Here is a 21,648-nt window from a genome sequence, read left to right as displayed (position 1 = left end):
GTAGCCTTACCATGAAGTTATTATTTTATTACATGAAGTAAACCAACATGTTAAACAGTAACCAAACATGATGGTAAGTATTTCGTGAAACTTTTGAAGAGTAGCCTACTGCGCCCTCCACCGGGTGCAGATTTACAAATCTCAACCTGTCGTACAATGGACAGCTTCCCCCCTCATCTATGTATATACTCGCATTTTAGACTCTGTTACTAACTGTATATCTGTAGACTTGGTATGTCTTAAATGTCCGGTTAGGATGTATTAGAACGAAATCTAAAATGAAAATTGTAAATAAGCAATCTGTATGTAAAAAACCACCTGTATGTAAATTGTAAATAAGCCATCTGTATGTAAAAAACCACCTGTATGTAAATTGTAAATAAGCCATCTGTATGTCAAATATGTCTTATATGTCTTAAATGACATGATGAATTGGAAATGGGGGACCCTGATGTAAACAAGACGAAAGTCTTTCTCTGGTCTGCATCCCCTTAACAATTGTATGTTTTGAGCTGTACTGTACTGTACCCAATATACAAGCTGTTAATAAACTTTTCAATCAATCAATCAATCAATGCTAAGGAAGCAGTTCAGGGAGAGTCGAAGGCAGGCATGGAGCTTTGCATGACATTCTTCTGGACGTGTTTCATTGTGATGACAGTGAGGGTGAGTCAATCTGTTTGTTGGAAAGACAGTCGTTGTGTGCTTATTGAGAGAAAATTGTTAGAAGAGATAATTATTCAAAGTGTTGTTACTTTAAAGTGTTGTTACTGACCTTTTCTCTTTTATTTTCTTTACCTCACCTGTAACTGCTGAGACGTTGAGGAACATGCACACTGACCTGCTCTGGCAACCTGATTTCCACTGTACGTAATAGTATTTGGTTATGGTATATTATTTATATACATCAAAGGCACAATGCACCCCCCAGAGACACACATGTATTGAGTGTGATATTTTGCATAGGTCATGTGAAATCATCTTTACATACTAGAAAACTGTAGGAGCGGCAACTTGTTTTGAAATAGAATTTTTAATATCCGATAATAAAGTTGATCTGTTTTCTTTATTCTTCTCTCTTCCCAGCTCCATCCATCACCATTCTCTGTTCCTGCAGGTCCTGCTTGCTAATCAATGCTCATATGTTTTTACACAATTACAAATAAAGTCAATGTATTGTATGACATGAAGTTGTGCTTCATTCTGAGTCAATAATAAATTAATTCTGCCTTCAACTGCACAATGATTGTGGACTGCACCGACATCCATGTAGCTGCCCCCCAGTAAGATGAACCAAGCAAAGAGGGTCACCATCAGAGTTGGGTGTAACGCGTTACAAAGTAACGCGCTACTGTAATAATAAAACTTTTGACGGTAACGGAGTAGTGTAACGCGTTACTTTTATAATTTAGTAATCACACTACAGTTACTAACATTGCCCCGACACGCGTTACTTCGTTACTTTCATAAAATAATGACACTCACTGACAGACAAGAGGGGTTTCCGCCGCAGGTTTATTTACATGTAGGCCTATGTAATCTGCGCGACTTGCGAGACCACATCTCCACGTGCAGCAGTGCTACATAAACATGGCTGAGTCTTTTCATCTGTAAACTCCCTCAACGGGGCCGCTCGCTCTCTTTTGTTGATCGCCCTCTCACGGGTGAACAGTTCAATGCCCCGCTTCATTGTAGGAATTCTGCTATGTCTCTACCACTTTAGTTTGACCATCTCTGTTACTAAGTTATGGAATACTAAATAAATAAGTAATTAGATACCTTACCGTTATGCGCTCATAAAGAATGATAAGAATAATGCGTCTTGAACTGGTTTCATTAATTAGTGTCTGGACGTTTCACAGACTGTTAGCTCGTTGTGTGGCTGGTAGCCTATTTTAGAGCATATAAAAAGAAAGACTTGTGTTATGTCTTCCTTAATGCAATAGTAATTGGGGGTGCAAATGGAGTCTCGCAGAGGCAAAACTATGGCGCGCACACTGTAGGTGCACCGCAGTCTGCGTGATCTGCCTGTAGGGAGGGGCGGCTCGGCCCTGCGAGTAAAGTAACGAGTAAAGTAACGAGTAAAGTAACGAGTAAAGTAACGAGTTACTTTATGTAGAGAGTAACGAAGTAGTGTAATATATTACTTTTTTTTAAAGTAATATGTAATATGTAATATATTACTTTTTTTTAGTAACGACCCCATCTCTGGTCACCATCATGCCCAAGGACATCCAGCTGGCCCGCCGCATCCGCGGAGAGAGGGCTTAGACTGACCTGAGACCAGCACACCCAAACACAACGGCTCTTTTAAGAGCCACCTACAGTTTCAAAGAGTTGCAATCCTACGTTATTATAATGATTAAACTGGTTCATGTATCACTTAGTTTACTGAACCGTGATGAATGAAATAAATTAGTGAGGTAGTGGTTTACTGAAGTTACAAAGACATTAATATAGGAGTAACAGGTCAGTGTAAACACAAGCTTCTGTCAATTATGGATCATTCAAACTATTTATATAAAAATATGTAAAAAAGTTCTAAAACAAGTATTCGTTATATTCCTTGAGCTTTTGGAGAAGGTTGTTTTTAAGTTTACTAAAATCTATCGTTTCAACTGTTTCACTTTATAAAAAGGGAACAGGTGAGTAGAGCATCATTGAGTTTCTTATTCTGTCAGTAAATTATCCAAATTAAATGTTTTTCATTATTTTAGTCAACCCTAAACAAATTGATTGTACCTTTTAATAATGACCTTACATGGTCGGCAAAGTTAAATTAACTTCAGAAAATCAAATCTGTTCTGAGAAAAAACTAATAAATGTTTAAAGATAGGAACTTGCCATCCCACTGAAAAACAGTCCGTAGAGATTTAAAGGCGTAGTTGTAGTTCAGTCCAACGTTTCATTTGGATTCATTTGACAACAGTCAACTATTTTCATAAAGAATTTTTTTTTTTTTTCAAAGTCAACTTTATTGTCAATCTTACTCAGTTTGTGTTTATAGACAGAGAGATCAAAAAGACGTTTAAATAAAATTATACAATTTACAGATATGTATACAAATATATATATCCTATATACACCATCATGTATAATGATGGTGTATGATGTAGAAGGAAGTGTGGTAGATAACAAGTAAGGCCCAATCCCAAACCACTCCCTCGACCCTACCCCTCCGTGATGGAGTGAACTCCGTCTGTAGCCACACTCGCAGCTCAACGAGGCTCCCTCCTGTCAGATGGAGGGAGTAAACACAGCAGCAAGCTTTGGGACGGCCTCCCCTCTCTCCGGCAGAAACAGGAAATGCCGTAACTCTATGTAACAACGGTTTCAAATCAGCATCTCTTAGACAAAAAATGTAAATTAATAACTCAAATAAAACTCCAAACATCTTTCATTGTGTTTGCTGAAACTACTTGTAAACAGCGTGTTTCCTGACGGACACACACAGTGTGACTCCGGTCAGGTAGAGACCGGTCTCAAGTCAGCACCGCTGCAGACTCGTTTTTATTTTTTTGACTTGTAAAATGTTCTTTTAAATTGACAAACATCATATGTGTCATTCGTGGCACAATTCAAACGGGATCAAAACATAACCTTTCTCTTTCCATTGACTTCAATGTATAATTTTCCGCTTCCGGGGTCCCATGGAGGCTCCCGGAAGGGGAGGGACTTCGCCTCTCTATTGTGAGGTTGATTTCACATACACTACTTCGACGTTAGCTAAATAGCATGGATAATTTACAAAGGCTGTAAAAACACAGCAGGAGCCCAAGACAATTATAAAACTTGTCATTATTTCAGTACAGTTCAATTGGTTTTATTTTCATAAACGGTTATCAACCGTTAGTGCCAAAGCAGTAGGCTATAATATATTAATTACTGCTGTAGACTACAACCACTACTTGTTTAGCTAGCATAAACTCAACAAAGCTAGCGTTAGCTGGCTAACTGACGTTATTTTTGCCGCTAAACTGCACGATATAAAACGGTGGTCTTCAAAGCGGATTTAAACCTCAATCACAATAATAATATTCAAAGTAATGGGCAAAACTTACCGTTGATTGACGCGCCATGTTAGCGGACTGGTTGCGACACGAACCGTTAGCGAACCGTTAGCCCCGCAGTCATCCGGTTCGACCTGACTGTCGCTGTGACTCTTGCGGCTTTCACACCAGCGCTTTTGCCTTTCTAGCTCCGAGCGGGAGCTTTTCTGGTTCAGCTCCGGTTTCCTTTTTCTGCTCCCGCTCTGTTCACACCGCCCAGAGCTCGACTGGTGCTGCCGCTGCTGCGTCATGACGTCACCGTCAACGGCGTTCACAACAACAACAACAACAACAACAACAACAACAACAACAACAACAACAACAACAACAACGGGGAACTGCGTCGGGTCAATGATCGTGTTGCTTTTAATCACACGAAGCCAGATTAAATTAAATAACGACTTCTCCAACCTTATGCTTTTCTCCAGAGCACCGTGGTTCATTGTTTTTTAATGTGTTTCTGCGGCATTTACCGACCGCTGCAGTGTTGGCTGCTCTTCCACGGGAGTTTATTCTCCCGTTAGCTCACACTGCAGCGGCCGCTCTAAAGTATTCACTGTCCGACTCACACAAGCAGCTGATACATATCCCCAGTTCCCCTTAGCCTAAGTGAATGTGTGTCAGTCTGAATTGACGCTGTTTGGCATCACAACGCTGTTATGAAAGTTTCTCTGGTATAAATGGGTGATGTTAGCATAGCAACCGAAGCTAAACTGACTAGCTATTGCTATCCTATTGTGGCATAAACCGTTTTCTACAGGCACATTTTACCGGCGTATTTGTATTATGATTCTACTTGTGATAGTCGGACACGACAACCTGTGCAGCCCATGTATTGATTCCATCCGATAGCTGCTATAATAAAAAAAAAAACGTCTGCCTCTCTCCACAATGATCAATAACAGTGAACGGATGGTCAAATAAGGTACAAATAAACAGAATCACACGAAGCCTGTTTAGTGTTGCCTGACTTTATAAAGTGTGTTTATAAGCACTACTGCTCAGGCGCGCCGGATTCATTTTAGAAGTGGGGGGGGGCAAAAAAGGGCGTGTGTATGGCCCAATCCCAAACCACGCCCTACACCTACACACTCCCCCTCCGTGACGGAGTGAACTCCGTGGAGTGACACATGAGGCTCCTCCTGTCAGATGGAGGGAGTAAATACAGCAGCAAGCTTTGGGACGGCCTCCCTTCTCTCCGGCAGAAACAGGAAATGCCGTAACTGTATGTAACAACGGTTTCAAATCAGCATCTCTTTGACAACAAATGTAAATTAATAACTCAAATAAAACTCCAAACATCTTTAATTGTGTTAGCCTACTTTTTTGTAAAGCTCTTTTAGTTTTAAACCTGATGTTTATACGCTTCTTAGTTTTTGCAACAGTCTGTAAATATACACAACTTTATAATAAAATGCACACATTTACCTTTTTCTAGACTAAACACAGGTATGATCCTAAGTTAAAAACATATGAGGTTATCAAGAGGTTGTTAACATCGCAATTTATCAGTGGATGTTTGCTGGAAGCCTGGAACTACTTGTAAACAGCGTGTTTCCTGACGACACACACAGCGTTGAGACCGGTCAGGTTGCCTGCCTACAGGTGATGCAATTCATGAAATTTATTTCAAGAAATTCAAGAAATGGACATCAATTATTTATGTAACCGAACCAAACAACAATTCTTGTGAAAAGAACGTATAACAAGCTTGTTAACAGTAACACAAGCTGTGATGTCGTGTAATTAAAATCACATGACTAAAATGTCCAATAACAGATGAGGGTGGAGCAACCTTCAAACAAATGTCCCACAATACATAGGGTAAAGCAAAACAAAAATCCCCACGTGGCTAAATCTACTTCATCTTCCTAGATTTTGCCAAAGTAAACCTCCCTTCGCTCACTGGCAAAGCAGAAACTCCAGAGCACTTTTTTTAGGTCCAGGCCGTCGGTCAAATCTTTGTGGAGGAAGAGAAGTTGTGTTTATCATCTGAATTTGCCGAAACAAGTTTAATATTCTGAAAGCCAAGACTTTGTTTATTTTAAATCAGATGAAAACAAACTTTAACGGACCCTGCCGTGTTATCTATGATTACTATATGCCTTACATTCATAATTTCAGTGGGAGGGAGGGGGAGCGGCTCTGTGGAAGAGCAAAGTGGCGAGTGAGCTGTCATCTTCCCTTTACAAGCTTAAAAAATGCCTGTAGCTAATGAGATTGAATATAACAATACAAAATAACAAAATATAGCCCACACAGCTATCAGATGGCGTTCTTTTTAGATGCGACTTTAGAGTAGAGGGGAATTATTGAAATGGGATTTGTACAGTGTTCCGCGCCGTGTGTGTGTTTGTATATTTTTGCGTTTGTGTGTATTGTGTTTGTTTCCCGGAGAAAACACTCACGAGAAACACCGGCTGTTGTTATGCCTACATTGACGTAAAGTTACTCCGTTCTCTGCTTGTAATTATGCCGTTACAAGCTTCAAAGTTGTATTTATCATCTGAATTTGCCGAAACAAGTTTAATATTCTGAAAGCCAAGACTTTGTTTATTTGAAATCAGATATAAAAAAAACTGTAACAGACCCTGCTGTGTTATCTATGATTACTATATGCCTTACATTCATAATTTCAGCGGGAGGGAGGGGGAGCGGCGCTGTGGAAGAGCAGAGTGGAGAGTGATAGAGGAGCTGTCATCTTCCCTTTACAAGCTTAAAAAATGCCTGTAGCTAATGAGATTGAATATAAGAATAACAAATAACAAAATATATAGATCAGATCGCGTTTTAGATGTGACTTTAGAGTAGAGGGGAATTATTGAAATGGGATTTGTACACGGCATCCGCTGCTGCGAAAATGTGGGGCAGGGCTGAAAGGTGGGGGGGGCAATGGCCCCCTGGCCCCCCCGCTTACGGCGCCCTTGCTACTGCTTGTAGGCAGGCATGACAGTCGACCCATGTTCAGGGGAGGTGGGTTTAGTTTCCTGCACGCCTCGACGTAAGAGAGACGTAAGCGACGCCACCTCTTAGCTCCGAAGCTCTTGCCTCTAGACCGACAATTTTTTGGAGCTGGAAGTGAACCGGATTCCGGAGCTAAGAGGCGGCGCCGCTGCGGTGTGAACAGGAAAAACCGGCACTTTTCAGGCTCCAGCTCCGAGCCGGAGCTGAAAACGCGTTGGTGTGAACGGGGCAACATGCGACTTTGTTACCTCATTCACACCAACGCAACTCTGGTTCAAGCTCCGTGCTAGAGCTTTTCAGGTTCAGAACCAGTTCTTCGGTTTAGCTCTGGCTCTTTTCACACCGCCCAGAGTCCGACTGGTAATGCGTCGTTGCGTCATCGTTTGCGTCATGACGTAACCGTTGGCGTGCCTGCTTCATAAAGCCAAACCGCGCAGATGAAATCAGTTGCATTCATTTCTTATGGCTCTATCTGCAGCTTTTCCGGAGTCATTTCTGTGGTTTAGTTATATTCTTATAAAAAAGTGTACTCGTGTCAATAAAGGTTTTTTTAAAACACAACTGCTTCCGAGGTCGGTCTTATTTCTTAAGGTGGACTGAACCATGAGTGTGGAGTAACGTTGTATCTTTCATTTAAATGAACTGTAACCTTCACCCAGGTATTTAACAGCTGTTCTCAAATGAACACGTGAAGTAAAGTTTAATATTTATAGTTTTATAGATGTATAATGAGTTATAATGAGAGGTGATCAACGTGAATGCTCAGGTTCCACCTTAACACGCAGACACGTTGCTTCACCATGAGCAGAAACCTTTATATGTCTATGGCAGAAACACTGAAACTCTGAAACTCTTGTTAAGTTTCTCCATCGTTGTGTACAAAGTACAAACTGGATAAAACGCGGGCTTTTTGTTGTTGTTCAGGAGTTGATCTGTCTCTGCCCCCGCCCCCGCCTCGACGTAAGCGTGACGTATGTGGTGCTTTTGCTCTGGCCGGACAATTTTTTGGTGCTTGAAACGAACCGGATTCCGGAGCTAAGAGGCTGCTCCGCTGCGGTGTGAAGAGGAAAACCCGGTGCTTTTCAAGCTCCAGCTCCAAACCGGCCCTGAAAACACCATTGGTGTGAATGAGGTAGGCTACCTGTGAGCACAGTGTGCTCCGATTCGGGACCATGTTGAACACGTAACTTTAACGTGCTGGGCGGCGCGGTCCCGTGGGTTAGATGCGCGTTCATAATGCAGAGGGAAATAACTCTCAGAATAACGTTACTAGCACATTTTTACAACTTGAGGAACGAATGTTTTTAATAAGGGCTATACAAGTGTTCATACTGGGTAGTTTATTTAGTTTAAAAAAAAAATATCCAACGATTTACAGACCACTCTTTCCCCATGTAAGTCAATGGGAAAAAGTGTTTCCTGGCCTGGCAACCAAACGGAAGTGTAGTACCGCCGTTTGGCCACCACGAATATTTTCATCTGAGTCCGGCGCACTTCCTGGGGGCTTGGTATCCTCCCTTTCGTCTCCCTTTCGTCTCCTCCCGCAAAACAGAAAGATATGGACACAAGATGTGTGCAAATGTATTTAGTTTCCAAAGATTTTTGCACTTTGAGAGCAACATTAAGAGATCTATGGATACATCTCTCTCAACACCCAGATGAAACAGAACTGTAAGCAGATTTCTTTTTCTTTATGGATATTTTACAAATCACTCTCCTTTCAAACTGTATTCTTGTTTATTAATAACAACTTTTTGTTACCGTCATATAGTATTTTATACCGGTTTACTTTATTCTCTTATTTTTGTATAACTATAATGATCATATAAAGATGTGCCTTTACCTCACTGGTTGTAGAAAAAGCTTCTTATATTTGTTAGCATAGCTAGCGAACCAGATGCTAATAACAACAAAGTTATTGACTGTATGATCAGTATGACAGATCGCCACTGGGCTTTCAACTAAAGACACAGCCACGCAAAAACTGCGGCATGTGTACGGCTCCTTATCGGTACTGCAATTTTTGGAAGTGCAGGAGCGGATCGGCGTTCTGGTGCTCTCCTTCAGAACTGCACCCCTGTCAGACGAGACATATATATGGGCATAGATATGTCTCATAATTATTTGTGTGAACATAAAAATAATTTGTGTGTAAATATGTGATTTGTAAATGTAAAACAACATCCACAAATGCATTTAAAAGATTTGCAAACTCAAAAATACATTTGCAAGTGTAAAACAGATCTGCAAATACGCTAAATATGTTCACAAATTAAAAAAAGATCTGTGAATATCTCTTTAACATTTACACCTTTCGATCAGGCATTTGTGAATCCAATTTGTATTTGTGGACCAAAAATGCGCTTGCGGATCTCAAATCTCTGTTCACGGATCTCAAATCTCTGTTCGCGGATCGTCTTTTTACACACACGGAATTTTGAGACATATTTTCCGCCGGTCTCGGCTAAAATCTACTCGTGTCACTCGGTTATTTTCGGAAACCAAGTGATGGCCTGCTGATGGCGACATTTCCGCATGATTTCAAAGTAAGAGCATGATGGTTTGTTTTCTGTTTTTGTATTATAATGAACAGCGGAACGTTGTGTTATTGATTCAATATAGCATATATCAAGCACTTTCGTTGATGTTGAAGTGCAGGCTATACGCCACTTTCGGGTCCCGGGGGCGTATAGCCTGCACTTCAACATCAACGAAAGTGCTCGATATATGCTATATTGAATCAATAACACAAACTAACTGTATCACTATAACATGATGATGATGGTGATGGTGATGAAGAATGCATCTAACGTTCCGCTGTTCATTATAATACAAAAACAGAAAACAAACCATCATGCTCTTACTTTGAAATCATGCGGAAATGTCGCCATCAGCAGGCCATCACGTGGTTTCCGAAAATAACCGAGTGACACGAGTAGATTTTAGCCGAGACCGGCGGAAAATATGTCTCAAAATTCCGTGTGTGTAAAAAGACGATCCGCGAACAGAGATTTGAGATCCGTGAACAGAGATTTGAGATCCGCAAGCGCATTTTTGGTCCACAAATACAAATTGGATTCACAAATGCCTGATCGAAAGGTGTAAATGTTAAAGAGATATTCACAGATCTTTTTTTAATTTGTGAACATATTTAGCGTATTTGCAGATCCGTTTTACACTTGCAAATGTATTTGTGAGTTTGCAAATCTTTTAAATGCATTTGTGGATGTTGTTTTACATTTACAAATCACATATTTACACACAAATTATTTTTATGTTCACACAAATAATTATGAGACATATCTATGCCCATACATATACCACGTGATGACACGTTAGGCTTGTGTTGTGTTCAAGGATCCCGACCTTGGCCAGGAAAAACAGGCACTCGCTTGTTTAATTTGTTTGCGGTCTAGATTTCTTTAATTTTTTCTTTTTTGCGTGTGTTTATAAATGACCTCGAGGGCCGTACCAAATTGTCTCGCGGGCCGTATACGGCCCGGGGGCCGCAGGTTCCCCACCCCTGGTCTATTGCCTTAATCAATATCTAGTCAACTCTAAAATACCACATATATGGAATGGCATGATAATATTATTGTGACAAGTGGGGTATTCACCTGGTGTTTCCAGAAATTAGACGTAGATGCAGCCAAAATCGACGAAGGCCACTTTCGAGGGTCGTTTTTCCATACATCTGCAGGCAGTCTGTAAGGGCAATCCGACAACCCACACAGCTCTAGTTTACGCTGGTAACGACCTAGAGCACACCCCTCAAGTCCAGAGATGTAATCCGAAGACATGCAGCGATTTCTTCGGTCGTTAATTCAGAAAAAATCCTAGTGCGCTCTGCCTGGCTACGTTAGCTAGCTGTTTATATTTGCACCTCCAGGGTATTTGCACCTCCAGGAAAATGGCGTATTTATATATATATATATATATATATATATGGCGCGCGTTGCATTGTGGGTAGCTCGTGACGTCACTGGCTGCGTTTCACTTCTCTTATTTTTCATTTCCTCGCTCCTCGGTCTCGGTCTCACCGGAAGTTGAGACATCTTGAGTAGCGTCCCAATGGCCTTATTTTTGCCGGAGGACCGAGGAGCGATAATGGAGGAGCTATAATCGAAGAACCACGAGACCATCCTCCGATTAAATCCTCAGACACTCGCCCCGCCCCCTTACTGTGTATCGCTCACTGATTGGACGATGCAGCGCATGCACTGATCTGATGCTTCTTGACATGAGAGCAGTTTCCCAGCGGAGTGAAGAAAATACATGAACCTCACGGGAGTCACTCCTCAGTCTATACCATGTTTTGTTTCAATTAATGTATCATTTAGTTACAAATATGTGATATATCTGAACAACAAAGTGGTCAAAAATCATTTTATTTATTTTTTGGAAACATTTTCATGATCGCTTTTTTCGTTTTACATTTTCATTTATTGTCATTTCCATTCAGTCAGTCATTAAGTGCTATTTAAAATGTTAATGTGCTACATATCCAAACAAACAAACAAAGTATGTGCAATCCCATGAATGTTAATCTAACTGGGTTTTGATAGATAACATATCTCTTTTTCTTCTCTCAATTATTTTATTTCTATTGTGCACTCTAATCAATATTAATCAAACTATTGTTCGTTTATACATTTTAAGAATGGCGTTTATCTTTTTTGAGAATGAGTTCTTATTTTATTTTATTTATTTGGGTCTACAACAGATAATACAAATGTTTGTGTCAGTAAATGTGTACTAACAGAGGCGGGGGTGTGTGTGGAAATAATGGGGACAGAGCCGGCTGCTGTCAGACGATCAGCTGTGCAGCGTCATCACAAACGGACGTCGCTTCAACCTCTTAAAACTCCTTTCCCTGCTTCTCGTGGTTTCCTTGCGTCTCTCCATGCTTCCCTGGTGGGAGGGACTAGTCACAGGGAAACGACGCAAGTGAGGGAAGCAAGGATTCCATTTAACCGAAGTGAGAAGGGCCCACTGTGTGTGAAAGAATAGGGATGAGGCTCTTGTGGTGCCGCTGAATCTGACCGTTTGTCATGTTGTTAGCAGCTAAGCTAGGCAGTAGGCACTGTTACATTCACATATGTCCATACAGATGTTGTTTTACCACTGTTAAAGAGCTAAAGATAAAGGAGAATTTAGTCATAATTATTGGTCCTGAAATTGGAGTGTATTCATTGTAAATGTACAAGCTTCATTATAAAGATGGCTTGATTCAGACGAGTGAAGGCGGGAGCTGCGTGATTGTATTTCTTCACTTCTCTCACTCACTATTTCCATTTTTAAGGGTACAACACCATGTCTCAACGACTCACAAAGTCAGGCTTTCAAAAAGAAAAGAAAGGAGAGAAAGAAAAGAGAGAGGGACTAAAGGGCGACAGTATGTCACCCAGTATTTCAAGAGAAAAGGTGGGTGTGGTCCATGATGAGTGGTGGAAATTAGTCTGTTAGCTAAGCATAGTCCATTGTAAATAATAATTTGTATGTTTTTTTTTACTAAGCTGACATTAAGTACTGTTAATATCTATAAAGAAAATGCAGAGGTTTTTAATTTCACTTTGAAGGAGGTGAGAAGCATGGTGTTGAATTACATGCCACTTAACATATCTGAAGGGAGAATACAATATCATATATATATATATATCAAAACAAAAAGATAACATCTCATTTCAATTATACATTTCAAACACAGTATTTTCCCACATATTTAAGTTGTATTTATTTGGATTGATGCATTCGTGTTGAGAATGTTCCATTCAAAAATGTTATTATTAAAAAGGCATTTACACCATAAAAGATGACTATTGAGATATATTCTCAGGAATGTTAGTCTTATATGTATGGCCAGAGGGCAGGACCTATAAACACATTTACTACCCAATAGCATTGTGAGGCTGAACAAAAATACATTTTGACTATGTAAATGTAGTCTTTTAAAAAAACAAAAACATTTACTGACTTTTTTGGATAGCTTAAAGTAATGTTGTAAAATAACAACCGGGGGGTTGTTATTTTACAACATTACTTTAAGCTATCCAAAAAAGTCAGTAAATGTTTTTGTTTATTGTTATTTACTTTAAGATGTTTATTCTTAACCAATAATTGAATTAAAAAACTCTTATTTAAATGATGTTTGTGTGTGTCTCTGTATTCCTGATGATACACTGAGAGAATGAGCTCATAGGGCTGCTGATAATCATAAGCTAAACAGTCTGTATATTGCATTACATTTGTATAATGTAAGCGTTGATACTTTGCCTGTGGGAATAAGAAAAAAATAGTTAGATATACTGAATATTATTTGATCTATTCCACCACTTAATCCCAAATAATGTAGAGGTGTGTTGGAGGCAGAGGTTGCGCTAGACTTTTTCACTGCCTGTCATTTTGACGGACAGGATCGTAACATTTCCGTCAAAATGCAGTATTACCCGTCGGTCTTTACACTCTGGGGGGGGGGAGGGAGAGAGAGAGAGAGAGAGAACTGTCAACCGGGGGGAGGGGGGGGGGAAGACCACAGTCGTGAACTGTCAACAGGGGGCGGGGCACACGCTCGTGAACCGTTAGCGCCGTGTTATGCATGCCCACTGCACCTCGCAGGAGTGCGCACAGCGTAAAGCCAAAACTCGCAGACATTTCAATGATTTGTACGGCAAAGTTGGGTTTGGAAACGGTATCATTTCCTTTTTGGCAGGCATGCTTAACACCGGAGCCTCGCTGCGGGAAAACTTTGGCGCTGTTCCGAGTTTGTTCTAATCCGTCAAAATGACGGACCGCTTTCAGATTTTTCCGTCATTGTTAAAAAAAATCCGTAAAATATCCGACCTCTGGTTGGTGCCTTAAATAACCCCTTATTTTATAGTGAGATGCATTTTTATGTTCATATATTTCAATGCCACCCCAAAATGATCACTGGTTCCATCCTGGCCACCCCACTGAAAATGTCCTGGCTCCGCCACTGCTTCCTGTACTGTTCAGCCTGTATCTGTCTGACTTGACTCCACTCTGTGTCGGGATATGATGGGGGTGTACAGTAGATGAGAAGAGTGTGTCTGGGGCGTCGCTATCTGTTTGACATGAGCATGCTGTTGACTCCAAGGGGGGCTTATGAGAGTTGATGTGATATTGCATCCTGTTGTGTTCAATAATGCAGCATTGGAACACTTACTGTTTGGCTTTCCGGCCGCTGACACAGCATGGTTCTTTTGATATCAGTCGATACAGATTGAGAGAGAAGCGCCATCTGTTGGTGACACGAGAGTCAGTGATCAACACTCAGCCCCAGGGAGTCCCACCAGGCCTCTGCTATGGAAACTGCACTTTGATGAGGTGAATGAACCCTATTCCTCCCACAAGACTTTCTTCTTGTGGCCAAACTTCTTACACAGCTACACAGCTGAGGGCACTAACCTTATTTCATCTGATAAATACCTAGCAGAAAAAGGTATAACCTGTTTGTAGTGGCCAAAATCATATATAAAAAAACATAATTAACTTAAAATAACACAGCCGCTGAGGCACCAGTTATCAAATCTTACGCAGGGCAATGATCCAGGTCCAGACAAGAATCTCCGTTTGTGCATTTATTATATGATCCAATATCATTAACATAGAACAATGAACAGGTTTTCTATGTTTCGTTACTTGAGCCTTTCCGGCTTTCCTTTCTTTTGGCTTGAAATACCCTGGTAAAAACTATAGGTTACTTACGTAACCCCAGTTCTCAGAGTAACATGAAGTGAGATGTCTCACTATGGGATGCGCCTCATCGCGGAGCAAACAGAAGCATCAATCTCATTACGCCAATCCTGATTGGCTGGAGATCTTGACGTCAGCGGCAGGGAAATCACCCCCTATAAGTAGCTTGCGGCACAATGCATGCGCCATTCAAAATAAGCACCTCTTCTCGCTTCACCATAGCAAGGAGGGCCGTCTGGTGAGACATCTCACTTCATGTTACTCTGAGAACTGGGATTACGTAAGTAACCTATAGTTCTCATTCATAACACTCCGTTCGATGTCTCACTATGGGAAATTGTAGCTCCCATATTGCCAGACGAGCTTATCTCGAAAATCACCAAACCAACCAGAACTTAACAGGTAGAGCTCTGACTCAACCAGGTGCCCAGCACTGCTTGAGTCACACTGGGAGCAGAACGTCCAGCCTGTTAGGAGGCAGACAAAAGTGAGCGGCGAGGACCAGCTCGCCGCTGCACCAATGTCTTTGATGGGAGACATCCTGGACAGAGTCCAGAATGCAGCCAGACTCTGAGTCGAAAGAGCTCGCGGACCCGAGGGTGCCTGCGAACTCTGACTCGTATGAGCCCCAAAGCAATTGCTTCCACAGACCAGTGGGAGAGCCGTTGCTTAGTAACAGGCTTGCCCTTATAAGGGTTAGCCCAGGACACAAGGGGTTGGTCATTATGACAAAGCACCCTTGATCTGTCCCTGTACGTGCGTGAAGCACGGGCTGGATACGGCAAATCCGGCCGCTGTTCCCCGGAGGAATACAGTGGCGGGGAGGATGCCTTAATGTCAAATGTGGTACCCGAACCGACCGCCTTAAGATAAAGGCAGGGTCAGGTTTCAACCACACTCTGTTTGCCCGGGGCAAACTGAGTGCATGAAAACTGTACAGATAGTGCATGAGTGCCACTGGCTCGCTTGGCAGCTGCCAGGGTCAGCGTCATGTCACACTGTATTTAGATTGTACCACTCACGGGCCAGGCCCATAGAGCCAAGCGCTCTGGGTGTGGGTGAAAGATCGCCCCCCCCGCTTGGGACAGTATGTCCCTGCGTAGTGGGAGCTGCCATGGCTGCCCGCACAGCAGCTGATATATCTCCGCTAGCCAGTACATAGCTGGCCAGTGCGGAGCTATCAGGATAAATGTGTGGCGTTGCTCTCTCACTCTGGCCAGAGTTGGGGGTATCAGAGCCAGGGGTGGGAACGCGTACAGAAGGCCCGGGGGCCAATTGTGCGCGAGTGCATCCACGCCTAACGGTGCATTTAGATCGCGCATCAAAAAGAACAGCTGACACTGAGCGTTGTCTTTCGATGCGAACAGATCCACCGCGGCTCTGCCGTAACGCACCCACAGCTGGCTCACAATCCTTAGATGTAGAGTCCAGTCTGCATAAAGTGGTATACCTCTGGACAGTAGATCTGCCCCGAGGTTCCTCACTCCCGGTACGTGCGTCGCTCTCAGAGAGAGGAGACGCCTACCGCTCCATAGGATAAGTTTGCGCGCCAGTGTGTGTAACTGGAGAGAACGCAAACCCCCTTGGCGGTTAATATACGATATCGTGGTCGTATTGTCTGTCCTCACGAGGACGTGATGTCCCCTGAGGAAAGGCAGAAAGCGTTTTAGGCTGAGAAACACCGCTAAAAGCTCCAGGTAATTTATGTGTGCCCGCTGGAGGTCTCTGCTCCAGAGACCCCTCACCGGGCGACCTTCATAAATACCTCCCCAACCTGTCAGACATGCGTCCGTGGTGACCACTTTCCGTGAAAGGACAGCACCCATAGGCACACCTCGTACTAGAAAAGTCGGGTGCAACCAGTGGCGCAGTGCCATTACGCATTTCACAGTAACCATCACTCATCACAGGGTTTAGTTTTAGGGCGGCCACCCAGCGCTGAAACTCCCTCATGTGTAAGCGTCCCAGTCGTACGACCAGGATGGCTGACGCCATGAGCCCCAGCAATCGCAGGCATGATCTGAAGAGAACATGTTTGCGCAGCTGGAAAAGAGCGAGACAAGCTCTGAAAGCTTTCACTCTTTCCGCTGACAAGCGAGCTGAAAAGGGCACCGAGTTCAGGCGTAAACCCAGGAAGAGTATAGTCTGCGCGGGGCACAACATGCTCTTCTCTGTGTTTATTATGAAACCCAGGTTGAGCAGGTGCTTTACGAGGACATTCGTCTGCGTAACAGCCTCCTGCTCCGACTGTGCGAGAAGCAGCCAGTCGTCCAGGTAGGTCGCCAGGCGAATACCCTGTTGTCTTAACGGGGCTATCGCGGCTTCCGTACATCGTACAAACACCCTTGGACTGAGAGACAGACCGAAAGGGAGTACTCTGTATTCATAACAGATCCCCTGAAATGCGAATCTCAGATATTTTCTGTGTGGGTAATATACTGGGATGTGAAAATACGCATCTTTCAGGTCGACTGATGTGAACCAGTCGTCTTGTCGCACGAGCCGCAGCAGAGATGTGTGAGTGAGCATTCTGAACTTATATCTTCTTAGATATTTGTTCAGAGCCCTCAAATCAAGTATTGGCCGAATTCCGTTCCCTCCCCGTTTGGGAACGAGGAAGTACTTGGAATAGAAGCCGCCCTGACTCTGCTCGGCGGGTACAATAGATATAGCCCTCTTTTCTAGGAGAGAGAGAATCTCTTTCTCCAGAATATGGGCTGACTCTCCTCGGGCCTGCGAATGCAGTATGCCCGAGAAGCGAGGGGGGGTGACAGCAAATTGGAGTCTGTAGCCCCGTGTTACTGTCTTGAAAACCCAGGCAGATGATGTGAGCATCTTCCACTGCATGCTCCTTAGAGCCAGTGGAGATGTCACATCTCTTCCCCTCTGAGTCTCTATTTGTTGTGTTATGGGGCCCTCTAGTGTCTGAACACAGTGGTGCCCCCTTTCGACAATCCCCACCGACACTGCGCATGCGCATGACGGTGGTGCCTTCACAACCCCAGCCGGCACTGCGCATGCGCGTGGCGGTGGTGCTTTTAAAAACCCCAGCCGGCACTGCGCATGCGCGTGGCGGTGGTGCTTTTAAAAACCCCAGCCGGCACTGCGCATGCGCGTGACGGTGGTGCCTCCACAGACCCGCCTGTAATCCGCCTTTTGAGAGATGCCGTAGCTGCTCTCAGAAGGGGAACAGTTGACGGGCTGTTTATTGTTTTTCTTTTCATTTTTCCGAGCTGCGCCCTTGGCTCGAAGCCTGGGTGCGTCAGCGGAAAATGATTTGTGACAGAAAAATCAATAAGTGTGTGACATGTGTTTATGCGGACTTGAGGATGGTGTTGAGGCATCTCTCGAGGCGGCGGGAACACATTTAGAGCTGGGGAACCGTAGACTTCCAGCTCTGTCACAGAGGGGAGAAGGAGGGGCTGTCACGCCGCTCGCTTCTTCTTCCTCGACTGCTGGCCGAAATTCTGGGTTGGCTGCGCCTGAGCTGCAGCCAGAACCGGAGATTTTCTAGGCCAGCTCGCCCTCGTCTCCAGCCTGGGCTGGGGACTCGGGGCGGGCTTTTCTTCACGACCCCAGCCGGCACTGCGCATGCGCGTGACGGTGGTGCCTTTACAGACCCGTCAATTGTCCGCCCTTTGAGAGAGGCCGTAGCTGCTCTCAGAAGGGGAACAGTTGACGGACTGTTTATTGTTTTTATTGTTTTTCTTTTCATTTTCGAGCTGCGCCCTTGGCTCGAAGCCTGGATGCGTCAGCGGAAAATGTTTTATGACAGAAAAATCAATAAGTGTGTGACATGTGTTTACGCGGACTTGAGGATGGTGTTGAGGCATCTCTCGAGGCGGCGGGAACACATTTAGAGCTGGGGAACCGTAGACTTCCAGCTCTGTCACAGAGGGGAGAAGGAGGGGCTGTCACGCCGCTCGCTTCTTCTTCCTCGACTGCTGGCCGAAATTCTGGGTTGGCTGCGCCTGGGCTGCAGCCGGAACCGGAGATTTTCTAGGCCAGCTCGCCCTCGTCCCCTGCCTGGGCTGGGGACTCGGGGCGGACTGCGACCTCTGCGTTTTCGGTATTTTGAACCGAGCAGGGTTCGGAGCAGCTTGGACGAAGGGCTGCCGCTGCGAAGGCAGTGGCTGGGCCCTTCGAGGGAGGCAGAGGTGGAGGGCCTCGTCCTCCTTCTTTTTCGACTCGCATCTCCTCTGCATGGAGGCAAGAGCGGAGCCGAAAATCCCCTCGGGAACGATGGGCATGTCAAGCACATCCTGAACAACGTTCAGAGCCCTGGCGGACTACGCTGCGGCTCTGTAGGACCGTTCAGTCATGGTCGACTGGAAACGGTCCACCTTCGCTGGCAGCGTGGGGTTCCTGCTTGGTGACCCATCCTCGGTGGGAGGTGGGCTGCCACCAGCAGTTCCATCGGCGGTATGCGGAGCAGGCCGAGCCTCTGCGGGCGAGACCATGGTGAGGTCTCGCCGGGAGCTCCCGCCTGGTGAGGCGTGGGGCTCCGTTCCCGCGTCTCTTGCCGCCACCGGGTCCCGGCCTGAACGGCGTGGGATCCCGGTTCCGCAGCTGCCGCTGTTAGTGAGCCCCAGACCGACACAGTGAGGGGCTCAGTCTCTGCGGCGGACGCCCCCGTGTCTTGATTGCCAAACGGCGAATCAGTGGACATGAGGGAGTCCTGTTCCAACAAGCTAGCTTGGTGTGCTAGCCGTCGGTGGAGGCTCTTTCGGCTGAAAAGGGCACAATGCCCGCACGAGCCGGGGTTGTCGATAGCCTCCTGGGCGTGTTCCAGCCCGAGGCAGGACGAACAGACCTGGTGTGAGTCTGTGCCTGCTATCTTCAACCCGCAGCCGCATGACCGAGCCTCCGAGTCCCTGACTCCTCTGGTGTGAGGGGGAGAGGCGTCCATCCTGTTCGCCTCGTGGCGTGGAGAGGACCCGCTCGTAACAGGTACGTCGTTGAGAGAAAAAGTGTTACCAACCCGTCCTTAATCCGGAGAAAAAGGGACGGTGTGGGTCCTTTGTTCTCAAAGAATATTGACTGGTGTGTCAATATACTTCTAATCCTTTTCTCCTCCGTGAGAGAGAAAAAGAAAAGCGTCCTCGCTACCGTGGTGTCGGTAGTAAGGGGAAGCTAGCTAGCAACAGGTGCGTAGCTAGCTTGAGAAAAATCAAAACCTTACCTTACTTTCCGGGGAAAGAACGGCGAGGTCGATTTTAATACTAACTGGCGTTAGTATTACCGTCTTCTTGCGAAGCAGAAGGAGTAGCCGGCGAGCGCCCGTCGACCGAAATGGTTATATTTGGGTTCAGTCTGTGGACCGTTAAGCTTGTCCGGCTACTATAGAGATGTGCTCTGAAGCGAGAAGAGGTGTTTGAAAGGCGCATGCGTTGTGGCGCAAGCTACTTATAGGGGGTGATTTCCCTGACGCTGACGTCAAGATCTCAAGCCAATCAGGATTGGTGTAATGAGATTGATGCTTCTGTTTGCTCCGCGATGAGGCGCATCCCATAGTGAGACATCGAACGGAGTGTTATGAATGAGAACACTAGTGCTCTACTCCCACCACCAGCTGTCTCCAATATATATACAATTTAACAACAATAACTAAGAATACATTTACTATAAACAATAACAGTACGAAAATAAATGTTTAACTATTAAATAATATAAAGCGATATATAGCTCCAACACTGTTATTCTAGCTAGCTGATTAAACTCCATACTTTGGTGCAGGACGTTTTGGACAATGGATTTTAAAATGTGATTCTTATTTAACTTTTGTTCATTTAAATGTGTTATTACAATTGTTTATTTGGGACTGTTGATCAAACTGATCTGTTTATTATCCAATCAATTAAGTGATTTTTTATGATAGATGGAGCCTACATCTTTTAATATTTAGTACAAAGTTGCTGCCATTTCAGCAATAGATTTGTTATTATTTTGAATATATAGAAAGTAATTGGAACACCTCACTCAAATAGCAATAAACATATCTTTCAGGCAAAGTGTAATACATGTTTATGCGGTTAACATTTGGTTTGACAAAGTACTATTTCCTGTGTAATAAAACTAAATACACCAATCATATTTAGTACACTAATATTTAATTCAATAAAATGAATTTAGCTCATTCAAATTACAAACTGGACTATTTATTCTGCTTTGAGAGAGAATGTCAATTTAGCTAGTATGAAAGTGTACTCAGTGAAAATGCTATTTGAGGCGCTGGTATGAGGAAAATGAATGCTACAAAAGTAGAAGAACACGGATTCACACAGATTCTATTTATGTGGAACCCAAATACTTTGCATGTTTCCACTGTTTACGCCGCATGGAACGTGCGAGTGAGCAAACCAGATGTTTTAAACTTCAACAGCACAATGGCATTCTTGATATTTTTCAAACTTGGATGAGGTACCCTAGTGTGAGTTTTGAAGGCATGTTATTGCTGTGGGTCATATGACCTTTGTAGCTGCAGACCAGAATTCGCTGCCATTTCAGCAATGGATTTATTAATTTCTAAACATGTTACAACTGTGAATGTACACAGTAATTGGAATACCTCCTACAAAGAGCAGTGCTAATATCTATAAAGCCAAGTGTTTTAAATTATTTGTTGATTCACATTTAATATAATAATTGTACGGTTAGCAATATAAATACAAAAATGTACAGTATAATCACCCTTGTGATTTGGGTCCCAATTTAAAAGAAAAATATCAGCATTATTTTTAATCCCTATCATTTTATATGAATTGATTTACTCTTATATACTTAATTATTAACTTGGTACTGGGCTTGATTTTAAAGAAATGTCTGGTATTGCTGCAGTATTACGTAGGAATTGTCTTAACAGGTCTTAGACAGAGAAAAAATACACTAATAAAACTACCAATTAAATTAAGTGGACTCATAT

At 43.7% G+C, this 21,648-nt stretch overlaps 1 protein-coding gene across 1 annotated transcript in view; it reads left to right on the top strand.

The window, feature by feature from the left end:
- The first annotated feature begins 8,640 nt into the window (after positions 1–8,640).
- The window catches only part of slc20a1a (solute carrier family 20 member 1a), a 29,273-nt gene continuing 16,265 nt past the window's right edge, over positions 8,641–21,648 (top strand). Inside the window, exon 1 of the mRNA XM_034212413.1 lies at positions 8,641–8,684. The gene's annotated coding sequence lies outside the window, so the exon portion shown is untranslated. The remainder of the gene's footprint in view (positions 8,685–21,648) is intronic.

This window comes from Gymnodraco acuticeps, unplaced genomic scaffold, assembly GCF_902827175.1.
Source record: "Gymnodraco acuticeps unplaced genomic scaffold, fGymAcu1.1, whole genome shotgun sequence".
Classification (NCBI taxonomy): domain Eukaryota; kingdom Metazoa; phylum Chordata; class Actinopteri; order Perciformes; family Bathydraconidae; genus Gymnodraco; species Gymnodraco acuticeps.
The sequence above is the reverse complement of the archived record's forward strand: the minus strand, read 5'-3'. Positions and strand labels throughout refer to the sequence as shown.